Source organism: Paramormyrops kingsleyae, chromosome 9 (genome assembly GCF_048594095.1).
Source record: "Paramormyrops kingsleyae isolate MSU_618 chromosome 9, PKINGS_0.4, whole genome shotgun sequence".
NCBI classification, from domain to species: domain Eukaryota; kingdom Metazoa; phylum Chordata; class Actinopteri; order Osteoglossiformes; family Mormyridae; genus Paramormyrops; species Paramormyrops kingsleyae.
In genome coordinates, this window is record NC_132805.1 from 12,078,414 (window position 1) to 12,102,941 (window position 24,528).

A 24,528-nucleotide genomic window follows, 5' to 3' on the forward strand; every position below is an offset into this window, starting at 1 on the left:
CCATGAATCAATCTTCCTTGGTGACAGAATTTCAAATGCTTTTCTCTGTTTTTCTGATACTTGTGAGGTTAACTTAGGAGTGGCACAGTGATGGCGTGGCATGATGATGGCGATGGTGTGACATGGTCATGCTGTGGTATGCTGATTGTGTGACGACGTAATGGGGTGACATGGCAGTGGTGATGGTGCGGCATGGTGATGGTGCAGTACGGCAATATTGATGGTGTGGCACGGTCATGGTGATGGTAATGGTGTGGCACTGGGATGGTGATACGGTGATGGTGTGGCACGGTGTTGGGGTAACACAGTCATGGTGATGGTGTGGCACGGTGTTGGGGTAACAGTCATGGTGATGGTCATAGTGTGGCACTGGGATGGTGATATGATGATGGTGTGGCACGGTGATGGTGTTGCACGTCTGCCTCACGCGTTTCATATCTTGCCTCTCTTTATGTGCAGTTTGGGTTAAAAGGCTTTGCCCTGCCTTAAGCACTGTAAACACAAACTGTATTGACATCATATGATGTAATCATGCTGTAAAGATTCCTGTCTGCTTACTTTTCATCTTCGCTCTTACTAGGTTGCGCTGGTTTTTTTCCCTTCCCTCCCAGGGCAGTTCCCACTGTGCCCATCCCCCCACCCACCCAAAGGGGCAGTTCCTGTTTATCTAGTGTGTGCAACTTCGACACAGTATAGCCACTACAGCAGGCGTCGTTTCATGTGTGAATCTCTGCTCAGCTTCCGGTGCAGTAAAAAATGTTGGAGAAGTTAGAGCAGCTACATTGTCCCTTGCCGGTATTCTTTGGATCAGTTAGAAATGTTTCGCCTTGATGCAGGTGGCAGATGCACATTTTCCATCCTTATAAATGACTGAGTAGTAAGAATAATTAGTTTAATGAAAGAGATGATTGCTTGAAACAAGTGCTAAGGCTAAGACAGAAATAAATCCTCAGCATACACCAGTCCCAGAAGCCTCTGATTGGACTCTGGCTGTTGAAAGTCCCTCTCTCGATTGCGTAATTCCCGAGTGAATCCTCTACCCGCCGCCAAGATATTAGTCAGCGGGCGAGTTTTCGCAAGTCGTCGATGCAGCCTGCCGCCCTGCTGCTTTTTTCTTTCTTTCAGTTGATGCATGTCGCAATGCAAATTGTCCAGTGGCAGTCAAAATGAAAGGCCATAAGAGCAGCTCCATGAATCGCAGGAAGAAAAAAAACTAACAAACTGGGTGAAGGGAGAGAAAAAAAAATCAACGGTACTCAGTCCAGTGTGCCACCACGGTACATGGTTGTAGAAAAAAAATATCAGTTATCTATTAGTTAAAATGAAACACCTCTGATGTAGTGATATAACGTCAGTATTTAATGTTTTTGGTTTTTAAATGTTAACAGACTAGTCACAGGACAGTAACTCAAGTCACTTCATATATATGTTGCCAGTGTTGCTTTTTGGGGTTTAACTAAGCAGGTAGCTTAGTCATTTCCCGACTGATTTATGTACTGAAATTATGTTTGTTTTATAGCACGATTTCTGTGCCTGTCTGGCAAAAAGCAGGCTGGCAGCATCCTGTATGTTTTGCTTTACATTACCGCTTTACATAAGCGCTCACCTAGTCCAGTGACTGACTAGTATCTTCCTTTATTCCAAACAGGAAACCGATGGGATTAACCTTTGCAGGCAGGGGGTGCTGTGTTTTCTGATGGCCGGTGCACTGTGCAGGGTAGTGACCGAGGCAAGTGTGTGCAGGTTTTAGTCACTCTCCCAGTGGCCTGTTTCGATTTGCCAGGACCTGGGAAGAAGGACATTGAAAAAGCTCATGATAAAGAGAGAGCTCGTGGTCTGCTGCTCCCCCAGGGCTTATGGCTGCTTCCTCTCCAGCTGCAGCACAGGTCATCTACAGTGCTTCTCTCTGCTTTGGCTTTTTGCCCTGTATCAGTGTTTCCCAGTCCGGTCCTCTGGGATCCACAGACAGTCCACGTTATTGCTGTCTCCCAGCTCCACAAACATTTGGACTGTCTGGTAGGGAACTGGGACGGGAGCAAAACCATGGACCGACTGTGGGTCCCTGAGAAGCAGATTGCAAAATTCTGCTCTATATACTTTCAAATGTATTCTGCCCCTTCACTTCTAGCCCAAGTGATCTTTCTAGAAACCGCTGGAGAGACCTCTTTGACCTGAGAAGTGTCAGAATGTCAGGTTAGAGATGACTTTGTACCAGGCTTTCTCAGTACTTTACCAAACTGCACCCAGTGCTCAGGGCTTGCACACTAATGACTTGTGTAGCTTGGTGTTTGTCTTTTTGGCTCAGGTGCTCAGTGGCTGTGACCTGACCAGGATGGTTGAGCAGAGCCATGTGCAGGAATGAGTGAGGGCCTCAGGGGGTTTAGTCTTGAGGTCTGGTCTTGGGCAGAGCTGTGTTCACCACCACCACCTTCAATGAAAGACCTTCAGCATTAGTCATAATGTAACTAATTGTCCTCTATTCAATAAAGCCACCACCCTGGGCACATACTCAAGGGTAGTGTAGTGAAAGCGGGTTCCAGGATCACAGTTAAACATGTTTGATCCTGCATAGAGGGACACTTACAGAGAAGGGGAATGCCTGATGGGACATCGTCACAGTTAAAATATGCGTGTCTGGGCTGGATGAATCTCTGCCAAACAAGACAGCCACAGGGCTGGGTACGAAGGAGCGTGTGAAGCGGCCGCAGCTTTGCTGAGAACATTGCGGGGACCTTTCAGCTCTCACTAGCAAGGCTGAGGCCCTGCTCAAGAAGACATTGTGAGGATGTTTAGTTCCTGTCCAATGAGTCTTCCGGCACTGTAAGGCACCGTGCTGAGAGTATTGCTATTGTGTTTAAATCCACCAAAGAGAGATGTGGAAGAGTCTTTGGTCACAAAGCTCCATAAAAGGGATCACTTACCTAGGACTAGAGCCCAGTCACACCTAGCCATGGCCTGCTTCTTCTCTCGAATCTCCAAAAACATCCACCTGGATGGGGCTTCCTGGTGTTTAAGCTCACTGTCTCGCGTCCTTCTTCTTCAGTGTGTGTGAGACTGCTTGTTCTATACTCATGCCATCTTATCAGTGTTCAGGTGCTTCAGTGAGAAGCACTGCACTCTCATACCTCCAGGGTCATGGGTTCAGTTCCCACACTCCATTCTGTTTCTTCCTAGTGCTTTGGTTTCCTCGTACATCCGATAAATTGGTGTATGACCTTAGTGGGTCATAATATGTGGTAGTGTGTGGTATGTGCCCTCTGATGGACTGGAACCCCATCCAGGGTGTCCCCCGCCCCGTGCCCTCTGATGGACTGGAATCCCATCCAGGGTATCCCCTGCCCCGTGCCCTCTGATGGACTGGATCCCCATCCAGGGTATCCCCTGCCCCGTGCCCTCTGATGGACTGGAACCCCATCCAGGGTGTCCTCTGCCTTGTGCCCTGTGCTTCCAAGAATGTACTAGAGGCTCACAGTTAACTTATATTGGATTAACACTTATGGAAAATGTCTGGAAGCATACTGCATAAAAAAGTGATCTTATAAGACCTTCCCGTAGGCAGTTTATTGCCAAATTCCGCTGATTACAATGTCTTAATGGTGTGTCCAGCCCTTTCCAGACCAGAGTAATCAGCGCCGGCATGAATCTAAAATGAATTAGCACTTAAAAGATGGAAATATGAAGTCATTGGACTTGCACTAGAGTAGGGAGTGCAGGGGAATAAGCACAGAACACATAATTTCTTGTAAGATTTCTGTCGCCGGTCTGTTCAGTAGCTTCTACAGCCGTTGACGCAGTCATCGTTGGAACCATTGGTGCAGTGGTGGCAAGAAACATTGGGGTGTTTCATGTGGGGCAGCTGATGGAATGACCTGGGTAGAGGCTGAACTGGGGGGGATTGGGGAACAGATGGGTGTCCCTGGTTCAGATGATAAAGGAGCGCTTAACTTACCTGGGTGGATGACAGAGAGGGAGATGGAGAGAGAAATAGAGAGAGAGAGTGGTAAATGTCACAAGCAGGATGTTTTGATGTGTCGTCCCCCTCATGTGCCCTTTTTGGGGTGACGTGACCTCCGGTGCTGTGACTCAGCCTCTTCGGGGGGCGCCATGGGGACTGTGGATGCGGCTGTTGTGTGTCCTTTCAGCAGGAGAAAACATTCTGCATTATTTATCAGTGGGAGGTGTGTTAAAGCACTGGCTGTCCATGGGCAAGTGGGAGCAGGCCCAGGTGTTCCCGGTCTCCAGGTCGTGGTTCAGCCCACAGGGGCACAGAAGCATGCCTGACGCTACGGTCCGTATACCCATCAGATATTGGGTGTGTCCGAAATCGCGCACTTGCCTCAGTGCACTGAGATGTAGTGCGTAGTGCGCACTGCGCACTTCCTTCTGTAGTGCACACTACCATGGGTAAGTGCTGCCCTAAATGGAACACTAACGTTTTGCACTTACCGGAAGTGACGGACTAGCATTTGATCGCGATTCTCTAGCGCGCCAAAATATCTGCCGTGTTTTGTTTACAATGAATTTCCTTGTGGTTTTATTTGCGTGTATATAACCTATCTACTACCGTCTAACCGGCTAAAAAACTTCTAACATTTACGTGTGCAAACTCTTTTATGTCGATATAATCGCAAACTCAAATTATCTATAACTGTCATCAGAGAGTGCCAGGCTACACACCGCAGTATACATCAGTAAAATAATTTTATTAACGTTACTTAGATTTATATGAAGCAGTTGCCTCCGCTTGGGCTTACGTGTCTGTGTTAATTGTCCGCCTTAATTTAACAATGAAAACTTGCCGAAAGTCCCTCCCCTTCCGCTACGTAGTCAAAATGGCGTCCGTTTAGTGCAAGTAGTGTCCATCATTCTGCACTGCGTTTTCTGGCCGTTTTCAGTGCACCATCCGGGTACTTTCAGTGCACTGAATTTTGGCTTTGTTGTCAGTGTGAACGCCCTACGCCCTAAAATCGCGCACTAAAAGTGCGCAAGTGCGCGATTTCGGACACACCCATAGTGTATCCTATAGTAAGCACTGTGACCTTCTTAGCCCCACAGCATCACTGTGACTGTGTCTGTGCACGTTTCCTCAGGGATCCCTGCCCTGTCAGCCCCACAGCATCACTGTGACTGTGTCTGTGCACGTTTCCTCAGGGATCCCTGCCCTGTCAGCCCTACAGCATCACTGTGACTGTGTCTGTGCACGTTTCCTCAGGGATCCCTGTCCTGTCAGCCCCACATCATCACTGTGACTGTGTCTGTCTGTGCACGTTTCCTCAGGGATCCCTGCCCTGTCAGCCCCACAGCATCACTGTGACTGTGTCTGTCTGTGCACGTTTCCTCAGGGATCCCTGCCATGTCAGCCCCACAGCATCACTGTGACTGTGCCTGTGCACGTTTCCTCAGGGATCCCTGCTTTTCTTTGGGAGCTGTGTCTGCGCTTTCTCACTTTCTTCGTAAAGTCAGGGCAAAGGAAGGAGCACAGCTGTACCCCTATGTCTGAAGGAAGCTGTCCATGAAAAACACTGGGGGAAATGCAAAGATGTTTAGTTATCTCTGTGCTAAACATATAAATAAAGGAAAAAGGGACCAAATGAGAGGGAACCAGTATGAGCCACTGACTTAGCCCTCCAGTGTGTTTGACCGGAATAATTATGACCGTCCGCGACCATGGGCAGCTGGACATAATTAGCCCAGTTTTCCGGTGATGTGGGGGGGGGGGGAGTGAAGTCGGTCAGGGTATCTTGGCTGGCTGCCCCTGAGTGGCCCACGGGGACAGATGTGACTCTTTGTGCAGTTAGCATTTGATCATGTGACTTGTGCTGTGAGGGAGAGGGGGACCAGGAGCACCGTGGAGAATCCCCAGTATTCCGAAGCGGAAGTGGGTGAAGATGGAGCGGAATTCCACTGGACACTGCCGTGACTATATCGATTTCCCCCTTAGTGTGACTTTCCGAGTCCCACTGGGCATGGACGTTTTACGGCTCGCGTTACATTGACACCATCGATCGCCTTTCCGGGAACATCCCAGGCAAATGTGATCTGGCCGCTGCCTCGGCTCTGGTGACAGGTGGGGCCTCGGGCATCTGCCACTTGCTGTGAGTGGCCCCTCGCCCGCACCCATAGTAGATGCATCTTGACGTGTCTTTGTTGCTCTTCTCACACCTACAAGCGGTGAAGAATCCACATGGCATGGCTGTCTGGCACCCCAAAGGTTTTATTAGACCAGAACCACTCCGAGGCTTATCCACCTCCCTGGGACCGTTTGCAGAGACGTGGGCTGAGGCACTTCCTGGTGGCCCTGCAAAGTGTTGAGGCCAGACGCCTCAGACCCTGTGCTTGGTGGCAGGTGCTAAGTGGTGCTTCCTGGGTCCAATTGTCCCCAGAGTGGTGTTTATAAGGTACTGACGGCCCCTCCAACCCCCCAGCCAGGTGATTCGGGGTTATGTGCGTGTGTGTGTGTGTGTGTGTGTGTGTGTGTGTGTGTGTGTGTGTGTGTGTGTGTGTGTGTGTGTGTGTGTGTGTGTGTGTGTGTGTGTGTGTGTGTGTGTGTGTGTGTGTGTGTGTGTGTGTGTGTGTGTGTGTGTGTGCACGAGCACGCACACGTGTTTGTATCTGGGATTGCAGTCGCCGTCACATAATCTTTTAATTTGGCTGGGAAGACAGTCAGCAGTGATATGACCCCTTCTGGGGGGAGCACCCTTGCACAACTGTGATTGGAGAGCGGTACCTCCTTGGCTTGGATCTCTGCCCTCGCATCTCGACCATCCTGAACCCGACAGACTCTAGTAAACAGGTCACCGAAGCTGTCGGACCCCGTGTCTCCAGCCATGTGGAGTTCAGCCGGGGCCCATTTACGGACAAGTGACACGTCATCCGCATCACCTCTGCACTGTTTACCTTGGGTCCCTCTGGGTGCCTCTTCCTGTGTTATACAGTCTCACAAGTGAACAATGTAGTATGTATCCATCCATCCATCCATCCATACCACTTATGCGGGTTGTGGTGAGCATGGATGCCATGGGATGAGCAGTGCAACACTGAACTTACTGATATACTATTATAAGGGAAGCGGGGAGCTGATCCACTGTTGCAGGTTCACTGCTGTATGTGGTCCTGGCTTCGAGCCTTCTGGCTGTTTCCTCTGGAATGGTTTACTGGTACTTGCCCAGGCAATGCTGTGGGGTTGACAGAGGGCCACCGGGGGCTGATGCTGTCCTCTTACCATGTCCTCCTTCACCATGTCCATCTTGGCGGTGCTCAGGTCTTACTAAACTCATGGCAGCCTTGGCCCCTGGCAGCTGGGGGGGGGCAACAGCCGGCCAGCCTTGTACCACTTTAGACAGGCAGCCGCGTGCAAGCTGGGGCAAAACTTGGGCAGAACTCAGGCAGGCACAAGGCCTGTGGACCAATTTATTTGATTCATGGCGGGCAGTCCTGCTGAACCACTGGTACCGCTCTCATTTCGATTAAGTTAAAATTACACAGCTGGCTTCACTGTGTGATTTACGCCAGCCATCACAGCTTTGGTCTGTTCAGAGGGAGAACTGGCCTTTTATTTGGTCACCCTTTTTGATTGGCCAGTTGGAAGAGGGATACACCCTCGCAGGCAGCCGGCTCCAGTGGTCACACACCACAGGCAGTCCAAGAATAGCCCGGTTAAAGAGGCTGTCTGTCCATGAGCCCAAAATGGAAGTGGCGGGTGCTTTTGTGAGGGGTGTTAGCAGGAGCCTGATGGTGAATGACTGGAGCATGCCTGTGGTAGGTCGTGCCCATGAGGGGGTCTTGCCCCATGACGGGCCATGCCCTGGAGGGGGGTTTTGCTTGTGAGAGGGATCATGCCCCTGAGAGGGGGTCGGCGGTCGCACCCTTGAGGACCGGTTGTGCCCTTGAGGGGGAGGGGGGTGGTCGTGCCCATTAGGGGCAGACATGCCCGTGAGGGGGTTGTGCCCCTTGGGTGGGCATCATATCTGTGAGAAGGGGTTGTGCCTACTGGGGGGGGGGGGGTCGTGCCTGTTAGGGGGTGTCGTGCACCTGATGGGTCTTGCCCATGAGGGGGGTCATGCCTGTTATGGGGTGTCATGCCTGTTATGGGGTGTCGTGCCTGTGAGGGGGTTGTGCCTGTGAGGGGGGGTTGTGCCTGTGAGGGGGGGTTGTGCCTGTGAGGGGGTTGTGGCTGTGAGGGGTGGTTGTGCCTGTGAGGATGCCCGTGAGACCTGATCTGAGTGGCAGCTTTAATGAGCAAAAGCAGCGACCTTTTAAACACATCTGCATACACATGTTTTCTTGTAGCCCTTGGTTGGGAGGATACAGCAAGCTGTGCATATTTATTCCAGGCGGAGTCCTAGTTGGGAGGGATTCCAGGAACGATCTGGAAGCTGATATGGGAGGATGTGGCCCTCGAGCTGTAGGTCTTACGAGGGCCCATTTGAGGCTGTTCCTCTCCCCTTCCACCCCAGCTGCCAAACAGAGCCATGTGACGATGCTTGCTGATCTCTAACTGGGGGCATTACTCTGCAAAGTCCATTTCAGGGATGAGAGCAGGAAACAGGGCTTGGGGGAGGGTGCAAAGGGTAACAGGAGGACAGCACACCCCCTGACTTTTAGTGGTGTCCAGAACTGGAAATGTGTTTCAATGGTTGGCTTCCCATGCACTCCATCCATAAAGAGAGGCAGTTTAAAGTCCCACTCAGGGACGGGAATGGCAGCCTGCGTGCCTCATCAGCTGGCCTCCTGCTGCCTGAGGGCCCCCTTGCCCTGTGCCACCCCTGCCCCCTAATCACATCCATGTTAAGTGTCTCCACACTGTTAGAGCCTCTTTGGACTCTACTGGCATGGAAACATCTTGGGATCTCAGCGACTTTTACAAGGCATCAGAGATGGTGACTTGAGTTTGTGACTTGGACTTTCAACTCGACTTGCAACTCATTTTTTGACTCGGACTCGACTCCAACTCGTTGATAGCGACTCGTGAATAATAAGACTCTTTATGGCTCTTTTGAAACTTCTGCACATGCAAAGCATCTTCCCAAATTGTAAAAGCATTAAACTCATCACTATGTGCAGCTGTGCACAAAGCATAGGTGATAGAGACTGAGAAGTGTGACGTCAAGCGATATCAACAAACAACACACTTTTTCTGTTTTGCCCCAAGTACAAACGATCTGATAAAGTGCATAATATTCTGAATGTTACTCAGAGTTACTATTTTACATTAGAAGGCACCGCTCAAAAACAGGCGTTGCTTAACCTGTGTCATAAATTATAAATACATTTTGTTGTTAAACAGTGACACAGATTGGCATAGATTTCCATATATCCAATAATTTAGCAGATATGTCCCAAAAACACATTTTTGTTTCTGATGCACCCTTCCAAATCAGGCTGTACTTTCTTATAACTTAGAAAGCGTCCACACGTCTTCGTTGTACAGCATGCAAGCAAATAATTTGAGTGAACAGTAATATCACTGACCACACTCTCGTGACAAGAGAGCAGCACGACTGCACACATTATTTTAACTTTTTAAAATGGAGTTTGCTGTGTTTCTTGCTTAATCGTTTATTTAATTACACACACGGGCTGAGAAACAAATTAATTTTATCCATTAGCTGGAATTTTTGCTTTAGAACGATGTGAAAAAATCTAAATCATGATTTGCTTTAATAACCATTTACTTTAGCAGCATGACAAACAGGGTCTTGGTTATGCTCATTCATTAGCCAATCACATCACTTTAAGGTAGTTGAAGACGGAGTCCGGCGTGGTTTGGTCTGGCTCCAGAGCAGGGCCCGTCTGATTTGTACATACATGTACGGTCCAACTCAGGAATGTAAAAATGTTCAAAATTTCCTGCGAGGGATGTCTTCATCATAATGTTATTTCTCGAGAAACTATTACGTGTAAATTCTACATTAGAAAAGTGCTTAGGTTCTTACAAAAATTGTATTGCTTCAATGGCACTTGAAATAGCAATTACTTTATGAATGTATACAGTATACGTCTAAGGAACTATGGCACATGTAGTTTTTGAACTGTTCAAGTGGTGATTCCCATTTAGTCGCATCTGTTACTAATAGAAAAAAAACAAATAGGCAATTAAATTTTTGATAAATTGTAATGTCACATTGGAACCACATTAGACTCTAATTTTGTGACTTGTGAACATCTTCAGCAAACCCAAAAAACAGCAGTACTGGAACATTCTCTAAGCTCCTCGCCCACTAAAAAAAAAAAATGCTTGCAGTCACTCATTTCCATATCATGCTGCTAACGTTATAAAAACATCATAGCGAGAAGTCAGTAGGTGAACCCAGGACAGGGTGCATTTCAGAGCAGGGGTCTGTCTGTGTGTGAGAGTGAGAGAGTGTGTGTGTCTGTGCGTGTGTGAGAGTGAGAGAGTGTGTGTGTCTGTGCGTGTGTGAGAGTGAGAGAGTGTGTGTGTCTGTGCGTGTGTGAGAGTGAGAGAGTGTGTGTGTCTGTGCGTGTGTGAGAGTGAGAGAGTGTGTGTGTCTGTGTGTGTGTGAGAGTGAGAGTGTGTGTGTCTGTGCGTGTGTGAGAGTGACAGAGTGTGTGTGTCTGTGCGTGTGTGAGAGTGAGAGAGTGTGTGTGTCTGTGCGTGTGTGAGAGTGAGAGAGTGTGTGTGTCTGTGCGTGTGTGAGAGTGAGAGAGTGTGTGTGTCTGTGCGTGTGCACGCATGTGTGACTTGGCCGCGTGGGTCATCCCTGGAGCCCGGCTGCTTGTGAGGCAGGTGTCGGCCGCCTGAACCTCCTTGCCGAACCAGAGGGGGCCGCCAAGGGCCCAGTGTCACTAGGCACGGATTCTGTGGAAACACATGGGAGGTATCGGGTCCCGCCCCTGCGGACTCAGAGCCGGAGTGGGCTGTGTAGTTCGAGGTTTTGGGCGGGAAGCGCTGTTGCTGCCCCCACCCCCACCCCATAAAACACTGTGACAACAAGGAAGCAAATGTGTTTTTTTTTTTTTTTGGTATGCAAAACACGTACGAGAGACAAAAACAGGAAATTCCCCAAAGCTACTGTGCCCCCCCCCGTCCACACAGGGCTCCAGTCTACTGTAAACACCCCCAGGGCTGCTGCTCGCACCCCTGCCGTGGGACGCTGCCATTGCTTATGCACTGATGCAACTTGTAAAAGGATGATTTCACATTTAAGCTCTCACCCCGAACCTTCGTACTGTATCGTATGATCCCAAAAATGGTGGAAAATCATTTAAAATAATAATAATAATAATAATACTGGGGAACTCCCAGTCCCTCCGGCGTGCCAAATGGGAATTTAGGCTTGCAAATGAAGAAACAAATAACATTAGAGGCGTTGGGAGGCACTTCCCCTCTAGTTACTTTAAGGACGTCTATAAAATGTTTTATACATTTTATGCTCTATTTCGCATTTATTTATGCTGAGACCCAGAACTGTACATTAATTTCCAAAAATTAATCCAGATGTTGGGAGCAGTGACTGATGCCCCTCAAATTTGAAATTAATAAAAATACGAACAAAGAAAGATGAGGTTAAAGTAAAGTGTAGTTGTGTGTATGTGTGTGTTTATATATGTTTATTTCTTTCTTTTTTTATTTCAGGCAATGTATAGCAGTTTTTTCCTACAAAAATGGTTTGGATAATCGGCCATTTAAATGAAGTGTAAATTGGCCACACGATCATGATGAACTTTTGTTTTAGATCCAAAATATTATTTTGCATTCAGTTTGTGTAGGATGTATTGAAGCAGTGGATGCTGGCAGAGAGCGATGAGAGGACAAGCCAGTATTTTTCTTAAACCTTTTGTAAAATCAGTATAACCGGGCTAAATTGAAGAGTTTTGGTGCAGATCATTAGTTTTGTGTCTTTGTTACATCAAGAAGCTTGCCTGTAATACTGCAGTCCAAGCAAATGACTGCAGACTGTGATCTGGCCCGTCCAGGTTGAGGCACTGGATGGAGGGGACGGTGTCTATCTGCCTCTGCTGGTGCTGCATGAACACATGGCGACTTGGATGCCGCCTCGTCTGTCACCTGTCATGCTGCTTCCATGAGAGTGACGGATTCTAAAGAATAATGAACAGGCTAATATTTAATGAATGAAATGAATAAACAGGCTAAAGAACTGGGCAGCAGTGGTGGATGTGCATTGCATTGTGGGAGCTGGCTGAGGCTTGTGGGCCAATGAGAGCGCAGTGAGTGTGGGCCTGGCTACCTGTACGATGGTCTTGCTGCCTCTGAGCGGGAGCCCGGCGTGATCAGCATCAAAGGGGGTCCTTGTATTTTGGAGCTAGATTAAGAAAGTCAGCTTGGCTTGGGGGTGGGGGGGGGGCACTGTTTGCCCCCGGAAACTAGCTGACATCCTGCGGGTAGCACTGGGTGTTTGTACACTCTTACCCACGCTGGCGCCTGTTTGTGTACCATGGCCCATGTTTGTGGAGCAGATCCGGGGAGGCTGCGGGCGACTAGCCCAGCTACTGGTGGGGTTAGTGCTGGTGGGGGGGTGGGTGGGGGGGGGGGTGGGTTAAACGTAAAGATGGGGACGCTGTCGTGTCCCAAGCGAGGGACTAAACTTCTGCAGCTGCACAGACAGACAGGCCTCAGATTTTAGGCCATGTTGCTCTGGATTAAGTGCCTGATAATCGGCTTTCCATCACTAGATAACGTGGTGGAAAATAATGTAGGTCATGGCTCCAGACTAACTTTTTTCACTAGTAGCACTGGTGCTGCTTACTGAAAGTTTTAGGAGCATCAGCAATGCAACACATCTTAACTGTATTACTGATACATGCTTTGGAAATAAATATACAATTTACAAAAACAACAATATGGTTTATTTTAAAGGAAAAGTAAAAAGGTCAAGTAGTGCTTAAGAGAAAAAAAATCAAGTTAAATGCTGCTTTTAAAAAAATAAACACCAAATAATAAATTTACCAAGGTAAACATGAGGTACATGGTCAGCTGCTATTCCGTCAGTGCATCTGACCCTGCTGTTGTTGTGCTTTATGAGTGTTTCCCACTGAAATTCAGGAACCTAGTTCCTGGTTCCAAGTTCCTGGGCCATCTGGACAGGGAACTTTTCTAGCTACTGGCCACTTTTGTGTGTCGCTTTCCCAGCGCATAACAGAAACTGGAACCTTATTGCTAAACAAACATTGGAACACGTAATTTCATAAGAAACTATACTGCCACCCCAAAATAATGGATGTTAAACAAGTTGTTTTGTTAGTTATTGGTTAGTTACTGGGGGGATCGATTGTGATCATAATGGGACACAACCTTTTATTTTTATTTTACTTGTATGACCCACGGCATGTTTATAATTCATAAAAAATATCTGGCCAGCAGATCGATGTTTCATTTTCCACAGAATAAAAAGTGATGTAACATTATTCCACTAATAAGCATTTGCACGTTTCATCGCCAGCACCAGCAATATATGGAGATGCAAGCAAAAAGGTATTCGGTCATATGGAGTAACAAAAATAATACCATCTGCTCAGTTTTTGGTCTGCTACTTCTGTCTCTTTTCCTTTTCCATCATTTCCACATAAGTTCCATGTTAGCGCCAGTGCTTGTGGTCAACCTATCAGCAAGTAATCACTGTACACACCTCGACAACAGTGCCACCGAGTAACTGCAGTCAGACCGAGTTCCGATGATCTCGCTCACACACACATGCATACACATACACACCAGTTCTCACTCTCTCTGGGTGTTTCATGTGATAAACAATGATATGGTCAGCCACTATATTGGGGCCATATTTGCAAGTCGCACTGGTGCACCTAGTTATAAAATTTAGTCGCACTCCAAAAATGGTCACAGTCTGGAACCCTGTAAGTGGATGTTTGACTTGAGAGGAAACCTCAGTCTGCTGCTTATTCTCTGGGTGTGTGCCTCTCAAGCTTTGGGATGACCACAGGGGAAGTAAGGGGTCTTTGTTTGTCCTGTTTCTCTTTCCCAATCCAGCATTTTCCTGTATGGGTTAAATGCAAATTTCTGTTGTGAAAAGCTTGAAGAAGGAGCAGAATTGATATGTAGAGGGCAGGTGGGCAGATGGGCAGATGGGCAAGCAAGCAGGCAGATAGACAGACAGACGGGCAGGCACATAGGCAAGTGGGCAGATGGGCAAGCAGACAGATAGACAGGCAGGAACATAGGCAAGTGGGCAGATGGGCAAGCAGGCAGACAGACAGACAAGTGGGCAGATGGGCAAGCAGGCAGACAGACAGGTAGGCAGGCACATAGGCAAGTGGGCAGATGGGCAAGCAGACAGATAGACAGGCAGGAACATAGGCAAGTGGGCAGATGGGCAAGCAGGCAGACAGACAGACAAGTGGGCAGATGGGCAAGCAGGCAGACAGACAGGTAGGCAGGCACATAGGCAAGTGGGCAGATGGGCAAGCAGGCAGATAGACAGGCAGGCACACAGGCAAGTGGGCAGATGGGCAAGCAGGCAGACAGACAGACAAGTGGGCAGATGGGCAAGCAGGCAGACAGACAGGTAGGCAGGCGAGCTGACAAACAAGCAGAGAGACGCAGGCAGGCAGGTGGGCATGCAGATGGACAGGCGGGCAGACAGATGGGCAGGCAGGCAGACAGGCTGGCAGGCAGGCATGTGGGCAGACAAATAGGCAGGCAAACAGATGGGTGAGCAGGCAGGCAGGCAGACAGGCTTTGAAGACAGTAGGCCATTGTTTTCGTTGGCAGGCCTGGCCGCTAATTCGCTTTCTCCGTTTCTCCGAACGAGCTATATCCTTGTTTCCTGTTTTCATGCCACTTTCTGGGTGAACGTGCTTCCATTGGAAATGTTCCGGCAGATTACGCAGCGCCGCGCTGTCCGCCTCTTTCTCGCGTTCTTCGTGCCTTTCTTCCTCTCGCTCTCTCTCTTCCCCTCTCTCTTGATCTCTTTTTTGTCACTTCAATTTTCTATCCCTCTCTGTTTCTCTGCCGTGTCACACCGCCACCCTCCTGCCTGGCCGGGGTCCCGCTGCTGCTGCCGCCGCCGCTGCGTGAGCGTGCCTGACCGCTGCAGCCCCTGCATCGCTAATTATATCCCAGCAGCCCACGTGCTGCTGCCACTGCCGAAATGCGTGGGTGCACAGAAGGAATGCGTCGTCTAAAAGTAGCACTTCCCCTTTCTATTTTGAGCTGTGCTTTTCTCCCCCCGCACCGCGTCATTCTCTCCTTTGCTCAGCATACTCCCTTCTTTTCGGGCCCCCCCCCTGGTTAGAGACAGTAACTGACAATCCAGGCATGCTCACTGGGCTTTTCGCCTTTGGCTTTCCAAACGTAAGAGCTGCCTGTCCCTCCATGACCTCTGCTTAGGACTGAACCTTTGACCCTGCAGATCTTGCTGCTCTGCCCGGGATCGAGCGTGCTTATTCCTGCATCACTGTTGGGGTGGGGGGCATGGGCATAGATGAAAGACGTGGCAGATGCAGGGGAGGAGGTGAGAATCTGCTCAGTACGACTGGACAGTCCTGGGGGATCTGTGGCTGATGATGCACGGCCCTTAGATGATGTGGGGCCCTGTGTGATTGTGGCTGGCGTCTCACTCGCTTTGCACCCGAAATGCATTCAGAGAACAGTGGCAGATTTTAGGCAGGGACATCATATGTGACCCTGGAATCTGTTGTTTAGTGTCACCTGCCTGGCCATGGGTGTATAAGTTGGGGGGGCTTAGTGGGTAAGGGGTGGCCAGCTGCCTCTACTCTGCCTCCTGCCTCTGTGACCTTCATGCGACATTATATACATGCAACGGTGGACCTTTATCTTCCCACGTGTGTCTCCAGCCCCTGGTTCTTGTTACTGCCTCTTTGGTCGTGTGACAGGTGCCCTTGGAACTGATATGAGACTCTGGCAAATGTGACTGTGAGAGCAGTGTGTGCGCATGTGTATGTGACTTTGTGTGTGTGTCTGTCTGTTTGTGGGTCAGATGTACATTACATTGTCCCCACAGCGTGATCAAAAGCCTGTTATTATGATGTTGTCAGGACCATTTTTTGGTCCCCATATGGGTAAATTCAGTTTTATAAAAATCTGTCACTGCAATTAAAAAACTAAAAATGCCAAATGACTTGTATTTTGTTTGGTTACTTACAGTATGGTTAAGGTTAGGGCTGGGTAAGGGTTAAGGATGTCATTGTTGAGATTAGGGTTTTCCCATAGAAATGAATGGACTCCACAAAGATGTAAGTAGAGGGGTGTGTGTGTGTGTGAGAGAGAGAGAGAGAGAGAGAGAGAGAGAGAGAACATAAGCAATAAACCGCCACACAGCTGTAATGAGAATCTCAGTTGCTGATCTCTTCCCTGTTATCCTGTGATGAGTGTGTGTCATTTACCTGAGCCACCCTAGGCATACCTGAGCATACACCTGATGGGTGCTTTTCCACCGCACCACATACTGTACTTTTGCTACTTTGAGAAGGTGCTTCAAGGTTTTGGTTTTCTACTGGTGTGAAAACCGGTACTGGCACCAAATGACATCACATCAGCTAGATTAAGATCAGACTTTTTCCTTTGAATTCTGTATGGACATTATAGAGCTTTTTTACTCTGTCATAGAAAAAAATATGTATTACATAACTTACTCCTTTTATAGATTATCTAATATATGTTTAAAAATCAGTTTAAAATTTACATCTGCTGCTTTTGCATGAGAGCTGCATATGTTCACTGAGACAATCATAATCATTTTCATGCTTGCTGTTAAATCACTCCTAGATGGGTTTGTGAGAAATTTATGAACTCCTTTTTGCTTTATAAATACCACAAAATTTTTCCAACAAAATCACATTGATATATGCCTGCTGTCCTAGTATATTAAACAAAATACTTAAAAAAAAAATTGTCATACCATCCTAATCTTTTTGTTGTATCTGTTCTTCCAATCAGATCGCAATATATAGAGATTTTACTTTGCTTATTGTTGTTTTCTGAATTTGTAACTTTTTTCCAGATTCCAGTTGTATTGTGTTTCAGAGGCTATTTGCATAACTGGTCGACAAAGAAAGCATTTCAAGTCCCACCCCAAAGTACCAAAGAAGTATCCCAGCTTGTTTGGTACTTTTGGTACTAGAACTTTTGGTAGCGGTACTTGACCGGAAGTCATTGGAAAAGGCAAAGTACCGAAAATACTGTACCAAAAGTACGGTACTTGGTGCAGTGGAAAAGCGCCCTATGTCTCTGTCAGCTCTGGAGGATCACTGAAATGGGCACTCAGGTTAAATTCATCTGGAATCTAATGCCCAAGCTGGCCTAGTGACGGCTGTGAGTGAATGACTTTGGTCAACGCCGTTACCAGTGGCTACTAGTGAATGCCGTTAGTGGATTCTGTTAGTGCCAGCTGTTAGCAAATGACATGAGTGACCGCCATTAGCCAATGCTGTTAGCAGATTCTGTTAACGACGGCCGTTACCGAATGCAGTTAGAGGACTCAGCAAGCGATGCCCGTCAGTGAATGCCGTTTGTGGATTCTGTTAGCACTGCCCGTTAGGGAATGCTGTTAGTGCCTCCCATTAGACAATGCCGTTAGCAGATTCTGTTAGCAACAGGCGTTACCGAATGCAGTTAGAGGACTCAGCAAGCGATGCCCGTCAGTGAATGCCGTTTGTGGATTCTGTTAGCACTGCCCGTTAGGGAATGCTGTTAGTGCCCCCCATTAGTGAATGCCATTAGTGTCACCCGTTAGCACTGGCTATACCACAGGCCGCTGGGAGGAAAACACAAGTCATGTGCTGCTGCCTTGTCATGGTGACCAGAGTTGTAGATGTGGGCTTCTGCACAGAAGGCAAGACTCTATGGATGCCCGTAGTGCGGAGGTGGAGCAGAAGGGGTAACAGTCAGAGTGTTGTTCCAGTATTTTGGAGAAACTAAATTTGGTGCTCTAAGTTTCTGTAAATAGTTACTGAGCAGGGGGACTGATTTGACTGCAGCACCAGACAGGATGTTACTCCTCATCCTCCAAGACAAAGCCGCCGTATTCTCACTCTAATATTATTATTTGTGTTTTTTTTTTGGTGTGGGGTGACATGGACCATGGCCACCAGTCACTCCTATCTATGGACAAACAAACAACCAGAGACCCCCTTGGTGGTGGGGGTGGGGTGGGGGGTGTCAAGGGGTGCAGGCTTAGATCATACTTACATTTGAACATACATCTTTGTTTGTACCACACAACTTTCTCCCACAAATATGGTCCTTTGGTTTGTGTTTACAATATCTTGATACGCCAAGGAGAATGGTGCTTTCTTTAAAATTTTCTTAAGAAAAATAAACCAGTCTTCCTGTACTTGTTCCTGAGCAGACTGACGAAATGACTGAAACGGAGCTTCTGTGGAGGTGGAGGAACCTGCCTAGCCAGATCTTGACAAGTGCATATTTTCTGGAAAGTCCCCTCCCAAATGTTCTCTTGAAATTCGGCCGCTAACAGGAGCACCGGAAATCCCTGGTGCATGAAGTGACTGACTGCCGGCACTGAGCTGTAGTGGTTTTTAGCTGCGGTTCTGTCTTACAGATGCTCTGCCAGTTTCTCTTGTAGTGTAAGAAGTTCCTTCTTGTGTTCTTTGGTTAAGAGTGCACTTTTTGCCACTCTCTAGAGTTCATTAGAAGCTGTGGATGGTGTTTTGTCTGCCACACCCCCAACCCCCCACAGCTATTTTTGCCCTCTGTGCCCTGTCACCCCACCCCTTGAGCCAGGGGGGCGCCTGACCTCCACACTGCACACCCGCTGTTTTCTGGGTCAGGCAATGCCTGGGACAGCCTGCTGCAGAGCCTCAAACAAGCAGACAAATTTCCATGAGATGTGAAAAAGCCAGCAATGAGATTTAAAATAGCAAAAATTGCTATTTCTGCAAGAGAACCTCTGAATACAAGTGGCCTTAATACAAAGAGCAAATTTGCTTGGGGTCTGGTGTCTGTAGCTAACAAAGGTTTGGAACTATGATTTTATGCATATCCATTTTCTTTTAGACAACATTTAAAACCAGGCTCCAGGCTCACTGCATCCCTATACTGGGTAAGTGATGGATGGATGGATGGATGGACGGCATGCATGGACAACATATAAAGACTTTTTGGAGGGAGTGCCCAATTTTAACACTAAAATCCAGACACAACAGCTGTGGAAACATTGACACGTCCAAACAAACCCTGTGGTTTTTGGCACATTTTATTTCTTACACACATGCAGAGATATACACAGACACATGCAAACATGCCACATGCACATGCAAACAATTTAGAATAACCCTCAATTTGTAAACCTGTAGAAGTGGGAGAGTGCCGATGATGGTATCACCTTCGTCATGTCTGCCATCATTCAGCGGGTCCGTTTCACTTCAGCTGACTCCAGCAGTAACTGTGTTAATAGTGGGACTCACATTTCCTGGAACTGTTCTATCTTGGTTTTGACAGGCAGATTTTCGATGAATGCTCTGTTAGGTCAGGCTGGATAGTTCTTATCAGAAGGACGGCAGCTATGAGACTGCAAAGCAGTTCAGCATCTAGTGCGTTTGTAGTGGCCTATCAGTGATGGAGGATGCTGCATGTCACGTTGGGCAACTGGACTGTAGGCTTCTATTAAAGATACTGTTTTATTTTAGGGCTGGTGTCAGTAGATACTGTAGGCCAAGGTTTTCTGTAAATAAAAAACAGCTGTATTGTACTCTTTTGTGCAGTGATGCTCAAAGGTACTTGAAAGGTCACTGGCTGTGTTGTTAGGCCAGGGCCTTGGTCCCTGCTGTCCTCTGATGTGAGGGGATCACTCTGTGATTTACACATCAATTAGAGGAACTCCCGTGTAATGCAATTTGGCGATCGATGGAGCTGGGTAGCTTAAGTTCTCGTAATGGTCGGTTTGGCTACGTTCTCGTGTAATTATAGCTTGATGGTTTTTGGATCCGGGAAACGGCCGTGTTTGTGTTTCCAAGGCCTAACAGATCCCGGGCTGTTCCCTCCAAGGTGTGACACAAGAAGCCATCATTTGTGACAGCATATGAACAGGCTGTCTGCATGAATACTGGACCAATAACTGAGACCACCATGTCAAATGAGCTTTATTTTGAACATATTGCAGCACCAAATAATCTAGTGAGTTAAGTTTTCCACAGTGGATAAAGAGACTGGAGAGCAAATTGTATGAAAAGGTTTGATGAATTTCACATTTCACTTAGGGTTTCAGTAAAGCTCCTGGAGTTCTTTGAATTATTTACCCTTCCGTGTTTGAAAATGTAGAGACTGAAACAGCTTATGGATTACAGTAACACTGGGACATTTATTATCTTTTCATGGTTTGTATGACTGTTTTTTTTCTGGGGAACTCAATGTGGTAGTTTTGTAGGCCCACCTGGCAGATTAATTTGAGGAGATCAATAAAAATGTTTGTGAGCTTTGGAAATGACTTGAATAGCTGTGATTTTACCAGGTCTGCAAGGCTGATCTGGTTTTGTCCTTGGACATAGTGGATAGGCGATACATTTCATACATCTATCAAACAGATGGGTTTGGCTTCATCACTCTGGCAGAATCTGATATGGTGATATGGTGAGGACCTCTCAGACCCCACCGCTGTTCCCGTCAAGTCTCCAGTCTCTCACCATATGACTGTGGCGGTGGGGACCTACACACACACATACACACACACACACACACACGTTTCTATCTATGGGCAAAACCCTAATCACAACAGCCTTAACCGCTACCCAGCCCTAACCTTAACCATCAGTAACCAAAGAAATACAAGTCTTTTGGCATTTTTAGTTTTTTTTGACGTCAGTCACAGATTTTTTATGGGGACTGGGAAAAAAAGATCCCCGCAATGTCAAAATAACAGGTTTTTATCACTTTGTGGGGACATTTGGTCCACACAGCAATACCTACAGTATATGAGTAACACATATACAGTATTTGTTTTAGCTCGGGCTAGTGACCTTTGACCCTCTGTGGAGGAGGGGTTATTCCTTTAATGGCTGCCTCTTTTGCATTGTATATGGTGATGGCCAAAGAGAATAACCTGGATTATTCTCCAGTAACCTAAGAGTACAAAGGAAAACGAGTCCTTTGGAGGGGTGCCCTTGTCTGGGTGGGGGGGGGGCTCACTGGCATATCCCTCCCACAACATCTGTCTCAGTGGCTCCTGGAGTTGCTGTGGGACAGTCCCTCTAAGGTGGGGGGCAGAGATGGCAGCCCTGGAACTAAACAAGCTGTGGACACACAGGCCGTACTCTCCATGGTTAGGGGACATGTGATTGGTGTCTATAATCACCCTCTGGTGTCCAGTAAATGCTGGAAGAAGCTTATTGAGATATCACTACCACAGGTCGCTGTTTTCTGGGGGGGGGGGCTCCTCTGCATTTCTTTCCACTTCCGCTCATATTTACTAGTCACCTAGTGCAGAGCCGGGCATGATAGGGTTACGCAGCTGTCACAATCAAACTGTGTGTATATTCAGGAAGCAGGAGCTGGCCATTGTTTGGTACAGTTACCCTCGTGGTTGAGGAATTGTCTGATCTCGGAGTAGACGCTTCCCTGCGTCTCTGCCATTGAAAAGGTCCTCTGTTTTCACAGAAGAACAAGAAACAAAAGAGAGACGGATGCACGAAATCCCCGGGCAAGAACGGCCGGTGTCCGGGGCCGGGGAGCGTGGCGTCCCAGCTGACTGTGCTGATCCTGCACCCCCCCACAAAGAGCACATTGAGGTAGGCACAAGGCCGCTCCACCTCCAAGATGGGGGTGGGGGGGTGCGAGGAAGGGATGATAGTGAGTAAGGAGGAGGAGGAACCGATGTATTACTGCTTGAAGAAGTAAAGAAGAGACTGAGGATTATGCCTGTGTATAAATGGGGTAGGGGGGGTGTCTCAGAGCGAGACAGAATGATAGAGTGGGGAAGGAAGGAAAGAGTGAGCAATCTTAAAACCTCCACGTGTGTGGACCGCCCCTGAGAGTACACATCTGCCCAGGAGTGTAAACCCACTGCCCCCCACCCCCCCCCCGCCCACCCCCGTTTCAGTGTGCAAATTCCAACTCACCTCATTATTGCCACTCACCTCCAGCCCAGCCTGTGAGTCCCCTCTGTCCTGTGAGTGCTGCCGTTGAACGTTATCTGAACGACCAATCAGCAAAACCACTCGCCCCCCACCCCCCCATGCCAGCGAGTACATGGGTGCTTTGAAAGATGATCAGTGCTCTATTCATTCACCTATACTCTTCAATATATGTATATTTGAGCCTGGTGATAATTCATAATTTAAATTTAATTAGAAAGCCAAGCAGCATCATATTAATAGCTAGTAGCTGGGTTGATGAAACACATGCAGATAACTATTGGAGTCTGTGTAATCTATTACATCCTGCCGAATGTCTCCTGAGTTTGCTTATTCATATACAAGTTAAATACTACTTTGCAGACTCTAAGAATTAAAAACTGCAGATAAAAAGGTTATATTCTGTACATTTAAATATCACACGCTTCAGTATCCATTCCAGGATGTTGATGACTATTCTTGAATATGGTGGTCAGTGTTGTGAATAATGGCCCTCCTAACAAATCCAGGATGAAAACAGCTTTTGGCTTTGCTGGTTTGGCTGCCATGTATAGCCTGCTTGTGTATATATACCCATATTTGGGCTTTGTAGCAGCAGTGGTTGAGGTATATCTGGTGAATAGATGGCAGTTTGATCGCTTTGATCTTCTCTACTCTCTGTGTGGCCTTCCTGTGCTCACCTGTGGCTGCAGTATACTGTAATACCTTGGGTGAGGCCACTGTCAGTGGTGCTGGAAATGGGGGTAAGTCTGCCTTTGCTCATCATGCACTTCAATAGCTATTTCAAAAAGGGAAGCTGCTGGCGGCATTTGGTGAGATTGATTCAGTGTTTTCTGTCCACCTCAGCTTCTCTGACATCTGAAGGCTGAGGAACATGAACTTCCTTACCGTTCCCTCAGGGAAGCCGTGAATGGCGATTGGTGTGTGATCTCCACAATAATCCCCTTTGTTTTATTGATGCTCAGAATGCAGTTATTATTGTGTCACCGTCCACCAGCTCTGCCACCTGTATGTGAATCCATCATTATATGCAAAGAGACCAGTTGCCGTGGAGTCATCAGCATACTTGATGATGCAGCTGCTTATGGATTTGCTCATACAGTCAAAGCTGAAGAGGGAGTGCAGCTTTGTGCCTCGGTAGAGCCAGAGGGGACAAAGTTCTATTCCAATAGTTAATTTAGCTGTTTTTCTTCTTCTTTTTAGGATGTGTGCATGTTGTTTTTTTCCAGGTAGTCAAAACATGAAAGAATGAAATAGCCCTGTTGTGTTGTGGCTGGATGTGAAAAGCACATGTAGCAGTCAGCCTTCATTTCCCGTGAAGAGCACGATTGTGTCCTTTGAGAGTTTGCTGTGAGTCAGGCTATTGGTTGACTCCTCATTGCACTAACCAAAATAATTCTAAAATGACTTTATCACTAGTGTCGTTTGGTCAGCTTTCAATATCCAATCCAGTCTTTCTTGCCTTTTTGCTTGAAATAACAAATCCAGGGAAAATATTTGGTTGGCCGTGTCAAGTCTCATCTATAGACTGTTCGCTCAATCTATGTGTACATCCAGTCACAGCTCTTCCCCTAGGTTTAATTTTCAGAAACACTTTGGCACATTAACATTTTCGGAAGCAATCAGATCTTTGGATTTAAGTGAGAAGGTTAGTAGTTCTAGTGGTATATAGTTGTCATACTGATTTAAACTTCTCTCAGACTGAATTTGGCAGACTTATGAGCAAGGTAGCTGCTTTAAGTGCACCCAGGGGCTAAACGTTTTCATGCTTGCGTGTGGATGTGCCTTTGGTACGGTCCTCTTCCCTGCCGCCCTGTGGTGGTCCTGGCTTCTGGCAGGGCAGCCTTTAAGGGCAGGGCTGCGCCCTCACTAAAGTCCTCTGCCTTATAGGGGCCTGAAAATGCCGTGGAGAGCCAGTCAGGTGTCTTGTAATGATGCACTGATGTTGGGAAACTCCAAACCTAAATTTCTCATTTCTCATAAATCTCATTTCTTTTGAATTTATGATAAAGTTATTGGAAGACTTCCCGTCTTGCCATAGATCTGCCCCTTGGTGCCGGAAGGTGAGGAGGAAGTTGGACACAGACACACTGGGATTCTCCTCTCTGCTACTTTACCTTGGGCCTCTGGCTTAATTGAGTGACTGGAGGAGTGCTGTGTTCACTCCGTTCTCTCTTTTCTTTCTGTTTGCTTGGTTTTCTCCTTTCATTCTGTTTGCTCTTTTGCTCTGATCGTTCTGTTCACCTTGTTTGCGTTGTTTCCTCCATTCTCTCCATTCTCTCCGTTGTCTCTGTTCACTCCATTAGCACCATTTGCCCGTTCTCCGTGTGCACCGTTAGTTCATTTGTTTGATTTGCTCATGCCGTTCACTCTGTTCTCTCTTTGAGGATCCTTTAGTAAATGGTGTGTTTGAGCTTAACTACTTAATCAGTGACTGGTAGCCGCTCTACCATTTAATGTATTTGAGCATAATCAGTGGCTGGTAAC

General features: G+C 47.4%; 1 protein-coding gene across 10 annotated transcripts in view; it reads left to right on the plus strand.

The window, feature by feature from the left end:
- The window catches only part of hivep3b (HIVEP zinc finger 3b), a 104,746-nt gene that overhangs the window by 45,410 nt on the left and 34,808 nt on the right, over positions 1-24,528 (plus strand). For 6 of the 10 annotated variants that reach the window (XM_023807666.2, XM_023807668.2, XM_023807665.2 and 3 more), the window contains one exon: positions 21,566-21,696. The exons of the other annotated variants lie outside the window; for them this stretch is intronic. The gene's annotated coding sequence lies outside the window, so the exon portion shown is untranslated. The remainder of the gene's footprint in view (positions 1-21,565; positions 21,697-24,528) is intronic. 10 annotated transcript variants of the gene reach the window in all.